The 20575-nt window shown below is 41.2% G+C and overlaps 1 long non-coding RNA gene across 1 annotated transcript; it reads right to left on the bottom strand.

Moving 5' to 3' along the window:
• Window positions 1-8890: 8890 nt before the first annotated feature.
• LOC146049441 (uncharacterized) lies at window positions 8891-19591 on the bottom strand. The gene is made up of 3 exons (XR_014466132.1): window positions 18647-19591; window positions 14390-14487; window positions 8891-10662 (listed from the first exon to the last, which is right to left on the bottom strand). It is a non-coding gene; the product is annotated as an uncharacterized LOC146049441 (long non-coding RNA).
• Between the last annotated feature and the right edge of the window lie 984 nt (window positions 19592-20575).

Genomic DNA, 20575 nt, shown 5'->3' on the forward strand with positions numbered 1-20575 from the left:
TATTTCAGAATATTTTTATTTTTCAATGATGTATCTTGAGGTATCTTGCATTTATATTGTATACACACATCAAACACATGAAATACACACAAATATATTTTATTTGTGCATAAAACAAGCTTACAAAACATAAAACAAAGTTTTTGTGCATAAAACAAGCTTACAAAACATGAAACAAAGTTTGTGTACAATCTCAGCCACTGAATTTGAATGCTTAGCAATCATTTTCTTGCAGATATTTAGTTCCAGTTCCATATCATTCCCTCAACAGTGCTGGTACAGATGTCCCCAGTAGTTTTTAGCAATTCTTTTTTTTTTTGCAATTTCTGGAATGTATGATTTTCGGAATAATTTGCATAACGGATATTTGGATAAGGGTTACGTAACCTGTATAAATAACTCATAATAATAAAAACAAACAGCACATTGTTGATGATTAATATATACTAATGTATAGGACAACAGCAAACCATATATAGGTAAAGATTATTTTAGTCATCTAATACCATATAACAATGGAATCATTATTTTGTTGTTCTCCCCGTCTTGCTATACATGGCATAATTTACAGCTTCTCAAAAATTGTTAATTGTGTGATTCTTTTAAAAGAAAACCACTAGAATAATGTATTACTTTACATATGCATAAGAAGTTAACATTTTCTAGAAAGATTTCCACAATAATTAAAATGTTGTTTCTTTTATCCTTATCCTGGAATGCATGGCACAATTTTTAAATACAATTACATTCAAAATATCCTGTAATAAAATAATCCAGAATATTTTCATTTAGCCTTTCCATAAAAAGCCAACATTTTCTGGAAAGATTTCCATAATGATTATTTTTATTTTTGATATTTTTATTCTTTTCTCCCTATCTTGGTATTTATGTCACCATTTTTAAATAAATGAAATTCTTAACACCCTTTTTTAAAAACACACAATATTTACTTACTGTGCATATAGCATTTTCTTATTAAGTCAACATTTTCTATAGTGATTTAATGTTATAGATGGCAAACAATTTGAGCTATTCAGGTTTATATGGTAGCTAAAAAGCATCTCACATGAATTCTGGTTCCAATAACTACTAATTTCGGCAATAATACACAGTGGAGAATTTTGTCCTTTGATGCTACTTATCTGTAATCTGGGAATTAAATGTCAAACTAACTAGATCCTTTGAGAATGTCTATTTAACAATGCAACTACTGTGCATTAAAAACATAAAAAAATAACATTATAACATCATATTAGATTTTCACATACAGTATAATATACATTTAGATCCTAAAAAAATATTTTAAAAAATATTAAGTAAAGCCATATTATCAAATTGCGTTGTTTATAGTCTACAGCAGTGGTTCCCAAACTGTGTGCTGTGGCACCCTAAGGTGCCTCGGCCACTTGCAGGGGTGCTTTGGGTTGGTGGTCCAGGGTCAATTTCAAATTATTTATGGTCATTTTAATAGCTAACACCAGTGCTTTTGGCTGCCAATCATAAAATATGTGGACAATCATAAGTGAATCCTGTCCATAACCACTTATACCCTTCCTAAATTCCCTGGACTAGGCCATTGTGAAAGGGGCCTACCCAAGAATGTCCCTGCTTGAACCCTGCACTGTATTCCCAGGTAAGTCCCTGCATTTTCTGGTGTGAAAGGGGTATTAATAGAACCTAAGGGTAACATATAAACTTAATTTACTTAGTTGAATATTTGTTTAATGAACTTTTCAACAAGAAACTCTTGGCCTAGGGGTGGCGTAATTTTTTTTTTTATACTCTAGGACGCCGTGATTCAAAAATTTTGGGAACCACTGGTCTATAGATTGATTTTTCTGCAACCAAACATGATTCTTTTATCACAGTAATAGGGTAAAGAAACTTCCTGACAGTGGAGTTAGCAGTTTGTAAAGTGGCAAGTAGCTGGTAAAGAATGCTGGTAAAGAATGCTGCATCTGCACATTTCTTATAATAAATAACTAATGCACAGACATAAACTTAGCAGAGCAGAGGAGAATGCACATGTAGACTGGTATTTATGAAGTGTAGGCAAGAGGGTAGCATTATACTGTGCTTTCTGAGGCCTTATTCATTTGCAGGCAACTCAGAGCCCAGATAGATTAAGCTGCATTGTAGTCACAATGGTTCATGGTCTGGAACACTTGTTGGCAATGAAGTTATGGAACGGCTAGGCGGTAACATTGTGCTACCATGGTCTGAAGTCCGGTACACATGCAGAAACATTTAATATGCAGTCAGTTTCATCCCAGGTCCCCATACAGTATGTACCTTAGAGGAATTGAATGGCTCAGAGACCCATAACACATAATACAGTTCTGTATAAGGCAGACGTATTTAAAGTAAGAAATGCATAAGACTATTTCCACTCTACAGTATATTCTGCATATGTTGCATATAGGGAGTCATATATTTTATATGGGACAGCAACAAGCCAACATATGTATATTGAAAGTTATCTACACCCAGATGGAGCCACTGTCATCTATCCCTATAATAGGATTAAGTGAGTAATTTGATTACTCTGCTAATCCCCTACTGTATTGTTCTATGTATTGTATTGCAGCTGAGAACAAAAGGATAGCCATGGCTAGCCATGCTGAGCCATGGCCTAAGGAAGATAGATGATATGGGCTCCTACTGGATAAGGGTTTAAGGTGAGAGAATCCACCCCAGGGATAAAATGTTTCAATACTATAATAGCTGTGAGAGTCGGAGTGTGAAGTTGTCATTTGTTAAAAAAAAAAAAAAACTTGTGTGTAGAGGTGTGCAAGTCCGGATTTACTCGGATCTCAAAACAGTATCTTATTGGCTATCCAAACAATGGGCCTTATTCTGCTTGGTGCGGTCCGTTACGAATCCTTTCAGAGGGCGCATTTTAGCCGTCTGCGCACGCGTAGGCAACACAATGCGTATGTGCAACGTAGTGTCTCGGCACTCGTTCTCGCCAAGACCGTCTAGAAATGTGCACCAAATTGGCTCGGGAAATATGGGTGTAATATGGTCATCATGTGGGCGTACACAAGGGCGCGGTTTCAAAGTGGGCAAAACTGGGCGTAAATCTGGGCGTACACGTGGGAGTGCATGAACTGTGGTAGGTGTGCATTCGGACAGGACACCAACTGCAAGCGAACCAACACGCATGAAATATGCGGTGTCCATAAGCAAGTTTCAGTTTGCGGAGACCACTTGTTCATGCGCTAGGCATTCGGTTCGCCCAATTAGTACGCCCGCACCTAAAGCACTCTTAGCTGACCACAATACAATCCACTCCTCTACTCATTAGTGATTAATTACACTCTTTTCACAGGTTCAATTGGAACCACTAAGGGGCAACAATGAAGTAATACCACTTAACATGATGTAAGGGTTAATCTAAAGTGCTAGTAATGTGTTTAAGTATCAATTAGGAATTAATTACTTACATTTAAAAATAAACAATTTGTAATGAGGTTGGCTAATTGCATTAGTGTGTCATGTTGTAGAAGCATGAGTTTCGAATAGAGTAGTGAGGTTTGTGGAAATAAACCAAATCGGTGCGTACGGCCAGCTTCCCGTCTGTTCGGACGTGGTGAGATCGTGCAGAATCTTTGTGTTCCCACCGCACACGCACGTTTGGATGAAGTCCAAAGACACTCCCTCTTCTTAGTGAGTCCGTCCGAAGGGATGTGGACGAACTGTGGGCATGTGTTCTTAGAATGTCCGCACGGCGTGGCATTCGGTCAGTTCCAAAAGAATTCGGAACGGACCGCACCAAGCAGAATAAGGCCCAATGTGACAGCATATAGCCAATAATGCCCGTTTTGAGATCCGAGTAAATCCGGACCTGCACATCTCTACTTGTGTGTGTTAATGACTGAGCTGTGCCACTGTGTTATTAATATCACTACCGTATAAACTCAGATTTTTTTACAAGTTAAAACCATGCATTGTAAATGTTTGCCCTTTTTAAAATGAACTGGCATCCCACATTGCCACCGAACTTGGACATTACATCCAGCCCATAGTTTTAATGATAATGAGGGACACAAGTAAAAAGCTATTTTGTGATAAAATCATATTTATTCTCATATTACATCCTATAGATTATTTTTTCACATAATTCTCCCTTCTCGAATGTCAATGTGATCCCAAAAGAGTTCAGTTGGGTTACAATCTGGAATCAAACCATGTTATTCATCACATTTTGGTGTTCTTTGGACTCTACATATTTTTGTAAAGTCATGAGGTAGGTAGACCCGGCACTTCAACTCTATACAAAATCTGTTTAATTGTACCCACAATGTTTTGTGGTTGTGTATCCTCTGTAAGACAGGATGAACACAACCCTAAAATGTTGTGGGTACAATAAAATTGATTTTGTACAGTGCTGCAGCTCCAAGTCTACCTACCTGGCAACAGGGCGTCTTCCTTTTGTATATTACAACTAGTGCACATGGTCAGTCATTAACCCCTGGAGTATCGAACCACTTGCTCTTTCTCTCTCTCTCTCAATGTTTCAAGATGCTATTGTCTCTTTTTCCAAGTGTGTAACACAGAATGTAATGTGCAGCTTACCTATATAGGTGTTCAAGTTCCATCACCACCCACCACTGTGTCTTGCTGGTGGGGAACGTCGGATAGCGTCTCCGGGTCAGCGCCTGCCAGTGACGTCAGAGCCCAGGCGCTGACCCGGAGGCGTTCCCCGCCCGCAAGACACGGTGATGGGTGATAATGGCACTTGAACACCTACTGTACAGTTTATGGGTAAGCTGCACATTACATTCTGTACTACACACCTTGAAAAATAGAAGATAGCATCTAGAAACGTTGGACTTCAGTGTATCCATGTTTCTTGCAGAAAAAGCAGTTCTTTCACAAGTCCATGGAGTGCCGCTCTGTTCTATTCTTATTATCTTAAAATATTTTGATTGATGGCACCCATGGCGGAAGCTATATAAGGAGTGGAGTGCCAATCCGTCACAAGGCCTGTATATATATATATATTGTACACCTTGAAGAAGGGGCATTTTTAACCCCAAAATGTAGTGTTTTTCTGCACAGTAAAGATTGTTTTCACCAAGCAAACTGGAGTGCCTCTACTTGTTTCTGTACCCCAATGTACATATATATATATATATGTATGTATATATAAATTATTTATGTAAGAATAACAATACATTTACAGTATAAGGAATTTCTTAAGGTTAGTTTAGCAAAATGAAAGGAGGGAATTTTGGATAGGCCACAAATTATGGACTTTTTAATGCATTTGGAATACAAGAAAAGGCCCTCATTTTGCTGAAATTAAAATTGAAATAATTTTTAAATACTGTAGTATGGAAATTGCTGAGGGCTCCTCAACAAGACCTGAGGAGGTCTCATTTAACTGTTAAATATGAGAAGGTAACAAGATATTGGTTCCCCCAGCACACTGAATAGTATTAGCAACCAATCTTGAACACTACATGATAATAGAATTCAGAGATATTGGTTACATATACCTATGCAGGTGTATGGCATGCCATACACCTGCATAGGTATATGTAACCAATATCTCTGAATTCTATTATCATGTAGTGTTCAAGATTGGTTGCTAATACTATTCAGTGTGCTGGGGGAACCAATGTCTTGTTATTTACTGAGTATAAACCCCTCCCTTGCATGCACCTGAATAGTATTACTGAACTAATTTGAGCATCTACCACTATCTGTATGTATATTGTTAGAGGCAGAGAGGAGCTTGTATTAGGCGGAGATGCAGGTCCTGATATGCCACATGGAGTAGTCTGGGGTTGCTCCAAGGTAGGTAGCTCTTAGTTCAGATATATCAAATAAGGAGCCATTATCATGTGGCTCCTTGCTGGTTAATTGTAGACCCAATTTAGGGTAACAGTGGTGTGGGGTGCGGTGCCCCTGGACTGGTTGGGCTGGGTGGCTTTAGTGCGGCATGCCCTTACATTCTATTAACACCTTTCCCTCACTAACACTATCTTTCTCTTATTTTAATTGCATTCCATTTTTTATTTTATCTCTCTCTCTCTTTATATATAGCTTCGGCTTCCTATCACTAATTATTAACACTATAGTATTTCACTGGCATGCCGCACTGGGCTTCCTAGCTTATGATAGTTTTTGGGGTGCCACGCCCTGCACCTAGATATAGCGCTAGGGACCCCCAATATACAGAGAAGCCTTGATGCGGCTTGGGGGCATGTCATACACCTGCGTAGGTATATGTAACCAATATCTCTGAATTCTATTATCATGTAGTGTTCAAGATTGGTTGCTAATACTATTCAGTGTGCCGGGGGAACCAATGTCTTGTTATTTACTCAGTATTAACCCCTCCCTTGCATGCACCTGAATAGTACTACTGAACTAATTTGAGCATCTACCACTATCTGTATAAATATGAGAAGGTGTAATACTGTATGTGCACAGACCAAGTTAGCCAGTAATCTACCAGATTTATTATATTCCTGGAAATATTTATTCTGGTGGATTTCATATGAGAACTGAGCTCGCTATGTACACAATGCATCATATGCGTGTTTAGCATAAAGATAAACTTGACGTAATACAGGAGAGTCATTTAATAGTAGTCTATCATATGATTTAGCCAAGTAACAGCTAAGTTCCTCCAATTTCATAGATCATTTCTTTCGTTTCCTGGCCACATATTCCATAACCTGCCCCCTCAATACAGACTTAGGGCCTTATTCTGATCGGTGCGGCCCGATCAGAATATGCGGCCGCAACCGTGCAGGCGAATCCCCGCCTTCCATACGGATCGCCACCTGCCGTCCGTACGCGGATATGTGGCGATCCGCATGAAATTGGACGGGGATACGCCTCCTCCGTCTTGGGAGCTGCCCCTGCATTCGATGGTTGCCGAACATCGAATGCAGGGCCGCACGCTCCACCAGGTCCCGCCACACAAGACCACACGGACACTTGTCCGTGTGAAATCATGTATGGGGGCGGGCAGCTGACATCCGGCGATGTCAGATGCCCGCCCCGTACCCACGCGTCACGGCCTCATTACCATGCATACGCCCCGCGTTTGCATGGGAACGCCCATGAAACGGGGGGCGTATGCATAGGGTAATGAGGCTAAGTAGCCCCTCACGCCCCTCTACGCCCCCTGTGCGGCGTATAAAGAATCCGTGCGGCGAAATCGCCTGCACATGCGCAGAGTGACCTCTGCACATGCGCAGACGATCAACATCGGCGGTCCGTCCGCATGAGGGAATATCCGCACCGATCAGAATAAGGCCCTTAGACACAGTCCAAAAGAGGTTAATGTCCTTTACATGTGCAATATTATCATCCACATAATTAAGGAAGGCCCTCTCCAAAAAGATCTGAAAATCAGCAGTTGTATGAAGTCATAACAGGGTTAGTTAGTGAAAAATTGAACCATTTTGGGGCTTCATCAGATAAATCAATAAGGCCAATTCCTAATTATTGTACTCGTTGATATAAAGTACAAGAAGTCAATACGCGAGGAGGTATGATGGGGAGGAGAATAAAAGGTGTATTCACATCAGATTGGGTGCTGGCATCTCCATTGGTCACATAGGCTCAAGGAATCAAGTAACATCTGTGAATAATGGGTAAGAGTTTCACTACTCCTACTAACATTAGAGGACCTATCTAGGCGCTAAATTATCTTTTAATAATGTTTGAAATGACATGTTTCAAATTGTGAGTCTATTTTTATTTTCATGTTGTTTATTGGTATAATGGTGTAATCTTTTTAAGAGACTTACAGACTAGCAATTTATTAAACCATCAGGTGTCTAGTAAAATGCAACTTTTTTTGTAAAATGCTTGTTTGTTCATGACCAAGCTGTGCCACGGCAATTATAATACCAGATACAGTTTGGTGACACTCAAATGGTGGTCACCTTTGTAGGCGCCACTGTACCAGATAAGAATCACGACAAATTATAAGAGTATATTTTTTTATTAAAATATACAAAAGAGTGTACATTTAAATCACATATACAATATCATGTACAAGACAATAAATATAATAATCACTCCACAATCAATATGTTGTGCTACTTATTCATGACGCTACTATGAGGCATGAGAAACTATTTATAGTTGTCCAATCATAATTATGATTGAGGCTGTAGTGTAGTATAAATAATAAGAAAGTCACTCGTGGACTACCAGTCCCACTTTTGGATGTCAATATTCACACTGACATTTGGCAAATGCAGTTTGTCCTTGCACATACCTGTTAGTAGTTCCTGCTTGCAGCAAAGTACCTCTCCTATTGGGTATAAGGCCCCATACAGCGTGGTGCCAGTAATCTGTAGGTAGTGGTCGCAAGTGTAGCAAAACGTTTATAGGTCCAAAAGTGATTACCAGTGGTGGCCAGAAGATGCCAGTGCTCTGATTTTTCTATGTATCATGATCAGTTGACATAAGAGCGGGAGCAGCAACCAAGTACTAGATGAAGCACATAGAACCACTAAATAAACTCATACGTCATGCCAGTTGTAATGAGATGTGAGTCTGAGGATTTTTTCAAAGGAGCAGTCATTTACAGATCAAAACCATGCTTTGCAAATTACTACCCCTCTAAAAGAACTCAAGATTTCGGCCAGCATGCGTCATGGCCACTGGACTCGCAACTCATTCCACCCAGCCTGTAGAATTTACTTCCATATATCTTAAGATATGGCATCCAAAATATGGCTGTAGGAATTGTGTAAGTGGTGGAATTGTATTAATATATTCTACCGTGCTACTAATTTATAAGTAACACATTCTAACATTGGCATCGCCACCCATATAGCACTACAATACTTAATCATATTCCTTCAGATTTGCTGGTATATTAGATATAGTAGAATACATGGAACTGCACAGAACTAGAAACATGCACACCCACCTCATATATCCAAAATAATGGTATTTACAAAATTGTTTAAAAATGTATACTTTTATTCTACTTTCCCCTGTTCAAGTGGCATTTTTGGCATGTTTACAACATTGAACTGGAGTATTTTTTTGTACAATTGTTATCATTGTTACAAAATTTTACAGTTTTTTAAAATAAAAAATAAAACAGGCTGTTAAATGCGATCTTATGGAAATATGTGGAGAACAGATGGTGTTATGGCATCACTGCCTCACAGCATCGAGGTTGTAGGTTTGATTCCCACCATGGCCCTAACAGTGTGTGTTTCTATATTCTCCCCATGTGTGCATGGTTTCTCTGGGTATTCCATTTTCTGATTACAATCCAAAATATGTTTGCGCCCAACAAAATTAACCGTATCTTAAATGTGGTAGACAATATAGAATATAAGCTCCACTGGGCTATAGACCAATGTGAATGGCAAATATTTTCTATGTAAAGTACTGTGGAATATGTGTGTACTATATAAATTACTTGTAATCATTTTTTAATGTATTTTGGAGGTGGCTTAGTAAGCGGCATACATTCACTAAGTATCGAGCGGTTAGATGCACTCTCGCTTTCCCCGTGAGATTGGCAGCATTTGCATGCGTATGGATGTGTGTCCTTAAAGGGGGGGATTCCGCTTCTAACTGTCATTTTTCAAACCCAGCCTGTAACTTGACAGTTAGGAACTGATTGGCTGGTGGATTATCACCTTCCATGTTATCAGTTCCACCGTGCTTAAAACATCTGCCCCAATGTTCTAAATTTAAGTTTGTGATTTACCAGAGGGATTTTCTCATGAGATTCAAGTTATCCAATGATTTATACAACACTGTTTTTACATCCCTATTTCTCAGAGTGTAAATAAATGGATTAAACAATGGTGTGACTATTGTGTATATTAGAGCAAAAAACTTGTCATACTGGGTTCCATTTGGTCTGACATAAACAATAATGGCTGTCCCAAAGAACAGACTGGCTACAATGAGGTGGGAGGAGCAGGTGGAGAAAGCTTTATGTTTACCCTCTTTACTTTTAATTTTTGAGATAGTGATTATGATGTGCGCGTAGAACCCTATAATCATGAAGAATGGGAACATTACAGCAATGATTGCTACAGAGATTGTAACTGCCCTACTGACAAAAGAACCGGAGCAAGCCAAATTCTGTAGAGGGGTCAAATCACAAAAGAAATGGTCAAGCTTGTTGCGGCCACAAAATTTTAATCGAGCCGTGAATACGGTGAGGACGGAAGCGAAGGCAAATCCAACAATCCATGGAAATAATGCCAGCTTTGTTTTGAGTTTGCTCATAATACTAATATAATGGAATGGACTGTTAATAGCTAAATCTCGATCAAACGCCATAACCGCTAGGAGATAACATTCTACTATCCCCGTTGCATTGCCAGCAAACTGTTGGATAAAACAGCCAACATATGAAATCTTATGTTTTCCTGAAAAGAGAATATGTAAAAATTTTGGCACCATAATGGAAACAAATATAATTTCTAAAACAGCAAAAGTACCGATAAACATATACATTGGTGTATGAAGTGAGGTGTGCCAAGTAACAAGACAAAATATGGTCATGTTTCCAAGGACGCACGTGCTGTACATCAGTAAGACCAGAACAAAAAGTAAAAGACGGAAATTGTAGAGATTTGGAAATGCTAAAAGAATAAATTCTTTTGCCACAGTCATGTTACCGTTTTCCATTTCAAAAACACGATATATCTGTAAAACAGCAAGAAAAAAAAAAGCAAATATCAATAGGGTATATTATCATTAGAACATAATTTGTTTCTGTAACACAGGGATAGGGAACCTTTGGCCCTCCAGCTGTTGTTCAACTACATATCCCAGCATGCCCTGCAGCAGTTTTAGAATAGCCAAATAGCAAAACTGTAGCAGGGCATCCTGGGATGAAGGTTCACCATCCCTGCTGTAACAACTCATTCAAAATGAAAAAAGCTCATTTATAATGTGTGTCAACAAGCAGAAAAGTGAGAAATAATTTAATATTTACACACCAAGTCGTGCATGATCAGTATTTACTACTATGGGAGGCTTTCAATCCGGGTTTTCGACTGTCAGAACATAATGACTGTTGGAATCCCTGGCTGTTTTCACTCAGCTGTAACTCAACAGCCGGAGTTCAATGTTCCGGCTGTCAAGTGTCGGAAATTGGCTGTTTATGAAAAACAGATCTGACTTGTTTTAAAGTTGTATCTGTTTTGTCGTAATATGCCTTCAATGCTGGCCAGTATTTCCACCGGTGGAAATAACGGCAGAGATTAAATACCCCCCTATGTCTGTTAATTTTGACTTTAATTGGTACATGATACAAGAAGCAACACATTTTTGGCTACTAAAGCACAGTAATATTTAATCATGTCTAGAGAAAGATGCATGCTTATCTGATACCATGTAACCATTGCTAGGTATGCAAGGCATAATTTTTAAAATACATAATATCTCATATATTTATAGAATTACTTACATCTCAAATAAAAATTCCATAAGAATAACAATTTTATATAGAGTGTTAATGCTGTCGATTGGAAATAATTTGAGTTTACAATCAATGGTCCTTTAACATTAGTGCCATTTAACTTTTTTCCATAGATACAAGCACCTTATATATGATTTTGTTCCAATATATGCAATTTGCAGTAACAATACCCAGTGGAAAATTGGTCCACCGATGCAACATAGTTTTAGCTTGGGAATTCAACAAGAAACTAACTAGATCATTTGGGGTTGTCCAATTAACTCTGTCTTATGTAACAGTGAATTTACTAGAATAAAAAAAAAGTCACATTATGCAGTATGATCCAATATAAACATCTATTTTATATAATAATGTATGAAATTTGTAAAGGCATTTTAGAAATGTATGGCCTAATTCAGACCTGTCCGCTATGCTACGTATACTCGCAGCCTTACAAACCGGTAAGCGCCACCCCAACGAACACCCTCCTTGCCACCTGAATCCCCATACTAGCGAACACATCTCCTTACATGCAGCCCTCCCTTACAAAAAAATCATCCGATGGTCGCTCTTCATCAATTGATTTTTTATCCGTTTGTGGATAAAAGTAAGTCTATACTTAAGTGGGCTGGCGCTGACGTCATGTGATGTCAACTGCCTGCCCCACGCAGGCATCAACTTGCCTGCATTCCCAGGAGAACAGCCAGCTTTTTTTAAGGTGAAACCCATAAAATGGCATTGTGCATATTCTTGTGATTTATCCATGTGGTACTTACAGGAATTGTTACCTTCTTTTGATTAGTTTAATCGATTTAGTTCATTGTTTATCGTCCCCCAATAGTTGGTTACAATTTCAATGGACCCAATTTTGCTTGGCAAACGAGGAAGAATTTGTCTACTAGCAGATAGAGATGTGCCCTGACCCCAGTGTTTTGGTTTGGGATCTGAATTCATCTTCATATTTTGGTTTTGCAAAACCGCTCTCACACGTTTTGGTATTCTATCTGCCTAAATTTTTTTTTCTAAAAACCATGAATTATGGACCCCTTTTTTGTTCCTACAGTATTATTAACTTCAATAAAAATATTTTTTTAGCCATCTCCAGTCAATTGTGACCACCACAGAGCTCACAACATTGTTTGCCAATACACTGTAGGCCAAAGGGCTGGCAGGCTAAACAAAGCAGTGGCACAAACGCATGGCAGGTTAAAAGATTATAGGGCATTAATGAAACATTGCCACACAGCAATGTCAGGCAAGAAGGTACAGTAGTTTACTAAACTTTTTGACCACATAATATGAATGTACTCTAAAGAATAGGCTACATGGTGGTACAGGCAAATGAAGGTGGAGTATGTATGTAGTGACAGGCAATGAAATGACTAATTGATTAATTACAATGATTGATAAGGAAAATTCAAGATGATTGATTGATTCATTTAGTTAATTTAGATGATTGCTTAATTCCTAAAATGTAAGCTATGGATAGGCTAATTTGGAATTTGCAGCTCTACCGAAAGTGCACCATACATCTTGTGCTTGGTGCATTCCACCTTTTTGGAATGCATGTTCTGTTACACATTACAGGGGTTTACACATTCCTTTGGGATGGAAGTCAATACCACCAATGTATCTACAGTATATTATCTCAAGTTACTTCCCCATATTATATAAGAAATTGTGAGCTTTCATTTGCATTTTGGTAGCTGTGACTTCCATGCTTGCATCTCTGAACTGTAACGCACTGCCATCTGGGCCTCACAATTTTATAACATTAAAGCTCCGCTGTCTCCTTAATAATGATGGTTGGAATGCACTGCCTTTGTGATGCAGTACTGAAGACCAGAGCAGATACTTGAAATACACAGAAAATTTGAATGAGGAGATCACAATAATATTGCACTCGGTTTTTTACAGCAGAAAAATGAACAGGAAAACAGTATCATATAAAACTGTTGTTTTATTGAGATCGCGGTACTTGTTTCCTAGCATGGCCACAGAGTATTACCCCAGACCCCCAATTTTACTCCCTCAATGTCACCCCACGATTGACGCCAACCCGAAGCGTTGCGAGCGCAGCGAGCCCGCGAGGGGCGGCGGTGCGCGTCCTCCGACCTTTTCATACCCCTACTATCCACATCGGTGTGGAGTTGAGAAAATAAAGTGTGGCGAGCGCAGCGAGCCTCTGAGCCCGAAGCGTGGTGAGCGCACGCGTATAACTTCACAGGTATACGCGTCCGCTCGCTACGCTTCGGGCTCGGTGGCGCGCTGCGCTCGCCACACTTCATATTCTTAACTCCACGCCGACGTGGATAGTAGGGGTATGAAAAGGTCGGAGGACACGCACCGCCGCCTCTCGCGGGCTCGCTGCGCTCGCCGCGCTTCGGGTTGGCGTCAATCGTGGGGTGACGCTCACAATGGGGTTGCGTTACTTTTACACCATGACGGGGCCATATACAATGTGAGATGGGTCATATTGGCCCATTTCACATTGTTTCCTATGTAAAATGGACTTAATCAAGTCCATCTCATCTTGTGCCATTATAATGGCACAAGACCGACGCTATGCTCCCGATTTCAATGTTAAAAATATTTTAACATTGAAGCCTATGGCAAAATCGCGTCCATCGCGTCGGTCGCGTCGGGGGACATGTTAATGCACGCGACCGTCGCGATGCCCCCGATTTTGCCTTTGCCGGTAAAATGGACCTGATTTCAAAGGAAATCGGGTCCATCGCGTCCATCGTGTACCTTAACTTTAAGGTACACAATGGACGCGATTGTGGCCGTGCTAGGAAACAAGTACCGAGATCGCTAACACTAGAATGAATAGTGGCCAGTAAACTCATGTACTCAGGTGGATCCAGGTAGAAATGCAGAGTATGATTTTCAGAGAAAACATAAAGGTTCCAAACCTAGGAAACAAATTGCCCCAAGTACTGATTTGGGATCCATTTGCCCCTCACTTACCTCCCAGTGTTCTCTGGGGATCCCGCTTCAATAAAGTGGTCTTTGGAGAACTAACAGTCTCACATAGTAGTTCCACAGTCTCCTCCAGCGGCACCTATCTGGATACAGTGTGAATAGAGAGGACCTGTGATCCTTGTCTACATCTACACCCCGTAAAAATTATTTGTGACATTGGATACAATAATAGTGATGGCACTTGTGTACTAGCACAGTGCCCACGATAATTAGTCGCCCGATTTCTTATCGCATCGCATGCCATACAACCGATGGTCTGCGATGCGATTTTGACCCATATACGATATTAAATTGTATAAGCACCCTAATGGGTGCTTACAATGCTTAAATGTACCCTCACGCCAACCCCCAAGTATAAAAGTGAACCCGAAGCGTGGCGAGCGCAGAGAGCCCGCGAGGGGCGGTGGTATGCGTCCTACTACCTTTTCATACCCCCACTATCCACGTCGGCGTGAAGTTGATTTTATAAAGTGTGGCGAGCACAGCGAGCCACCGAGCCCGAAGCGTGGCGAGCGGACGCGGATACCTGTGAAGCACGCGAGGGGACACGGATACCTGTGAAGGTATCCGCGTCCCCTCGCCACGCTTCAGGTTCGGTGGCTCGCTGCGCTCACCACACTTTATAAAATCAACTCCACGCCGACGTGGATAGTTGGGGTATGATAAGGTCTTAGGACGCATACCGACGCCCCTCGCGGGCTCGCTGCGCTCGCCACGCTTTGGGTTCACGTTTATACTTGGGAGGTGGCGTGGGGGTGCATTTAAGCATTGTAAGCACCCATTAGGGTGCTTATACAATTTATAATTGCATTGCATCGCATTGTATGTCATATACAATGGCATACAATTTTAAAATTGTATGCCATTGTAGAACAACGGCCGATATCGCGTCGCATCGCATGCGATATTGTCTGTGATGCGATGGGCGCCGTGCTAGTACACAAGTACCATAGTGACTAATTGCATTTACCAAATTGGATCAATAACAAGCGAGGAAAGGCCACTGTAGCTCGGCTATCCATCCTGTCAGTGAGATTCTTTATTTTTATAATTTTAATAATATGCTATATGTATGTATGTTAATGATATTGTATTGTTTATATTAATTTTATGAAGCAAATACGAACTAAAACTGTTTTTAATTCATTGTAATTCAAGCGCTGCTTTTTTTGCTCTTTGTTTGTATTGTTGATACCAATAGGGATTGACTAACCCTATACCCCAGCAGCAGCTTTGGGGAAACACCTCATACCCTAGGCGCCCATTTATATTCTATAGCAGGATATATTTCTTTGGTTTCCTGCCCCAAGTACTGTAGCTGCAAACTAAGCACAGGTAAACAATTTTGAAAGTCACAAGGAGAGCAGAAAGCAGGGGCTGGGGTCTTGCACACTACCACAGAGTATCAATTACAGGTTAAAATATTGATCTGGCACTGCCCACAGCTGCTGCATCAGCAAATCACCGTAGACTGCACAGACCAGAGTGTACTAAAGGCACCAGAGAATAGAGAAGCACCACAGAAGGGAAGTGATATTGCATGCATTGTGACACAACCTCCTTCATTGGAGCAGATTCAAAAAGTTCATAAAGTATGCAAAGTATTGGCAGTTTCAACATGGGGAAAAGGGTAATGGGACAAAATGACCTGTGCACTAGTACCACATATAGTTTTAGATATTATGTGTAATATATGATGATCCACGATTTGAATATATCAGGTGCCTCTGCACTAGTAATTGTTGTGGAGGTGCTCCCCTGAGAGTAATATACAATGCAAGGGAAAAAGAGAAAGTACTCTCTTTTTTTGGGGGCACGCTTTTTATAAAAAATTTACGTTTATTCATAAATTTATTTTTAAAAGATTTTTCTGTATGACATGACAGACTTCTATAATGGTTGTGGATTGGTCTATAGTGTTAGGCTTACCAATCTGATGGTATTCTGATTGGGAGTTGCCAATCACACAAAAAGAGGTACCACAGTGTATGAAGTGGACCGCGAATATTTAAAAAACGTATTTTACGTCAAAATATATGTTTGTAGTGCCTCTTCTCTTACTGGTATTTTTGAAGAGATAAAAGAAGGAGTCCTTTCGTTTTAGGTGGGATTTAACAATGGGATTTTGATGAGAGAGTGCTCTCTATGCAGCCAGAGGTTGGTACATAAAGAGAGGAATAGAATAGGATGAATTGGTGTCAGTATATCCCTGCAGTTTGTTTGTTTCACGGTGACTGCTGCTGATTGCTCTATCCGGACTAGCTCTACCAATCCTTACAATTGAGCGGGTCTATACATGTGACAGTTGCAGATTTGGATGTGAAAAAAGTTTGGGTATTAAATCTCTCTATGTTAGAGTGGGTGTCCCCCTGGTTGGCTGATGCCATTGCAGGGAAGTCTACCCACAATCAAGGAGGATTTGCCCAGAAAATGTATACAGATTAAGGAGCAAGTATGTTGCACTATTAGATGTCTATACACGCTGCTTTGTCCCACATGCTTTTCAGTATTGGTGGGCGATGAGCGGTGTACTCTACCTTTAAGTGCAACTGAAAAACACCAACATGAGTGATTGGATAAATATATAAATATAAGGAAAGAGAGGAAAAAGGCAGAAAGCAGAAAAAATAAAGCAGAAAGCAGAACGAATAATATATCAAAGACAATGGGAGTTTCTTTAGTAATCAAAATAATCTTTAAAGGTTACAAGAATATGTACCAACATTCCCACTACATAAATTCATATGGTTTATTCCAACAATTATCTTTGTGGTGATTGTTGGTTATCTCTCTTGTTGTTGGGTTTATAGCAGGGGCGGATTGGGGACCAAAAGTGGCCCTGGAAAATTTCTGGAAGCGGCCTCATGTGGGTGGCACCAAACCAAAATGGGCGTGTCCAGCATAACAGTAGGCGGGGTTACTACATCAGTATACCTGTCAAACTTGAAGCTGCACGTGTTTCTACCTAATCACTAGTGTTGCGCCGCCCAAGCAATTCAGCCATGGACACTGCAGGAAACAAGGCTGATTACTTTGAATACATACACTTAAAAAATATGTATATGAAGTTTTCAGCCCATGTATAATTCTGAATAATGGGAGGAGGGAGAGCACCTCTCAGGGAGGGGGAACATGTTCATGAGCTCACCTCCTAAAGCCCCTAAGGTGCGTACACATGGGGCGATTTCAGACCCTTTTCTAAGTGATCTGACTAGATCACCTTCACTTGCCACAACTTTTCTAAAGGTAATAGACACAGGAGGGTAGTGGCGTGGACCCAGGGTAGTGACATAGTACGCCTAGAGTCCTACGTAAGATCTGTAGCATAAGCTGTGGCCGCATATATGAGGACGAAATATATATGGCCGGCACTCCTTTTTTGACAGAAATCATGCCCCGGTGCCTTTCCCAGGCTGTTTGTCTGTTGAAAATAGTCAATATGGAGCAGGAAGCACTCAACCAGTTTGTCAGTAAATAAATAGACCAAACGGTACTTGTGTATTATCACGGAGCCCATCGCATTGCATACCTTAATTAGTGGTATGCGATGCAATGCGATTTTCGGGTCAAAACACCCGCACAGTACAATAAAATATTGCATAGCATCACATGCCGTTAAAATGGCACGCATCCTCCGACCTTTAAAATGGCACGCATCCTCCGACCTTTAAAATGGTACGCATCCTCCGACCTTTTCATACCCCCCACTATCCATGTCAGCGTGGAGATGATTTCAGATAGTGTGGCGAGCGCAGCGGGCCTGAAGCGTGGCGAGCGGACGCAGAATACATGTGAAGTAATCCACGCCCCTCGCCGGGCTCGCTGTGTTCGCCACGATTCGGGCTCGGTGGCTCGCCACACTATCTAAAATCAACTCCACGCCGACGTGGATAGTGGGGGTATGAAAAGGTCGGAGGATGCGTACCGCTGCGCTCGCCATGCTTCGGGTTGGCGTTGATAGTAGGGGTGGCGTTGACAATGGGGGTGCATTTAACATAGTAAGCACCCATCAGGGTGCTTGTCCAATAAAAAAATTGCATGCCATATCCATACAATTAAAAATCGGATCGCATCGCATGAGATGCCCTGCGATGAAAATCTTGGGCGCTGTGATAATACACAAGTACCGACCAAACTGTGGTAGATTCCAACGTTTCAAATCTTTATCAGATTTTTTGTCAGTAATAACAAAGTGTAAAAGCTGCTTTAAATAGGGCTTAAAACAGTGAAGATCACACTCACCTGGTGTAGCGTTCCGCCGATGTCCAGCCTGATGACGTCACTTCCGTCTCTACGGCTCAAGTCACTGGGACGCATAGTAACCAGAAGGATGCGTTCCATAGGTGGTTCCATGGAGAGCACTATACCCGGAAGTATGCGCTTCACTCAAGTTCCAAACCTCTGTATCATCATCACTCCGTTATGTGTGGTTCTCAGAGTCCGGAGTGGGAGTTTTGGTCAATCAGGTTGATCGCTAGCTGCATCGGGTGTACAATCAAAGGTGGAATTGGTATATAAGCAATATGACATGGAGATGCTTATAAAAAGTTTCAATAAAGTGAAAAAAAAATTGTACCAGTATGCCCATTATACATTATGGCACACGTGGTAATGCCAATAACACATTATGTCACACATTACTGCCAATTTCACATTATGCCACATATTGTGATGTGCTTACACGTTATGCCACACAACATAATGCCCATTACACTTTGTGCCACACACTATAATTCCCCTTACACACTTTAATGCCCATATGACATTATGCTGTGCGTAATGTCCCAAGTACTACTGCTTATACACATAATGCCACCAGTAGTTCCCCTTACACAATGCCCAGAGAAGTGCCCATTGCAGTATGCCTTCAGTACTGCTCACTGTGTAATCCAGTCCTGTCTAGCCCTGAGCCCAGCAGAGCCTGCAGAGGCACTGAATTGATTTTCAAATATGGCGCCAGGTTTTGAGCCAATCAGAGCTTTTGGTCCAACAGGCAATCAATAACTGCAGCTGCTGGACCACATGATGTACCCACAGTGCAAATGGGCAAGGCACCACTGGCACACACCTAGTTATTGCCCTTTACAGCACCTAGAGCCCCTTACTCACATTACGCTTCACAGTAGTGCCCATTACAAAAAATGTCCACAGTAGTTGCGCTGCTTATACATATTATGCCCAGAGTAGTAGAACCCTTACACACACACATATTATGTCCACAGTCACACATATTATGTCCACAGTAGTTGTGCCTCTTAAACATAATGCCCACTATTGGCCACAGTAGTAGTGTTGCTTATACATAATGCCCACTGTTGCCCTCAGTAGTAGAGCTGACTATACGTAATGCCCACACCAGTTGCAGAAAGTATTAGGGCTGATTATACGTAATGCCCACAGCAGTTGCAGAAAGTATTAGGGCTGATTATACGTAATGCCCACACCAGTTGCTGACATTAGTAGCACTGCCTATACATATGCCCACACCAGTTGCCGACAGTAGTATCCATGCTTATACCCAATGCCCACTCCAGTTGCTGACAGTAGTAGCGCCTCCTTACACTCCCAAGCCCGGTGAACAGTGCCTACTAGTGCCTGACCTGCCCTGTTAAGTGGCCCTGCCTCCTTCCACCCTCTGTCCTCTCTTGTTTAAAATATATTCCACCCTGTGAGTGACCCTGGTGGTGGCCTGGCCTGATTATAAACTAAAAAATATGAGAACAGTACCGCCAGGTCCTCTATCGGCGGCCGCCGACGCCGCACCCAGTGCACTAATATTGTCTGTGGCTTTGCCTCCTCCCGTCAGCTGTTCTCCAGGACTCAGAGCCACAGACATTATTAGTGCAAAGGGTGCGGCGTTGGCGGCCTCTGATCGGGGACCCATCGGTACTGTTCTCATATTTGTATTTTAGTGATCAATGGCGATGGGCGGCGCAGAGGATCCTCAAGGAGGAGGGGCAATGGACGTCACACCATGCTTGCCTACTTTTGAAAACCAGTTTCAGGGAGATTCCAGGCGCTAGTAGAATTGCAGCACCAATGAGGCGGGAGTCTGCGCATGTGCAACCCCCCTGGTAGAATGCCTTCGCTGACTTTCACACTCGCTGGGGCGTTCGCTCCAGTATTGGAGGACACAGGGCACTAGCAGGGGAAAGCCCAGTGTTTTATGGG

The sequence above is a fragment of the Crinia signifera genome, chromosome 12 (genome assembly GCF_055691185.1).
Source record: "Crinia signifera chromosome 12, ASM5569118v1, whole genome shotgun sequence".
NCBI lineage: Eukaryota > Metazoa > Chordata > Amphibia > Anura > Myobatrachidae > Crinia > Crinia signifera.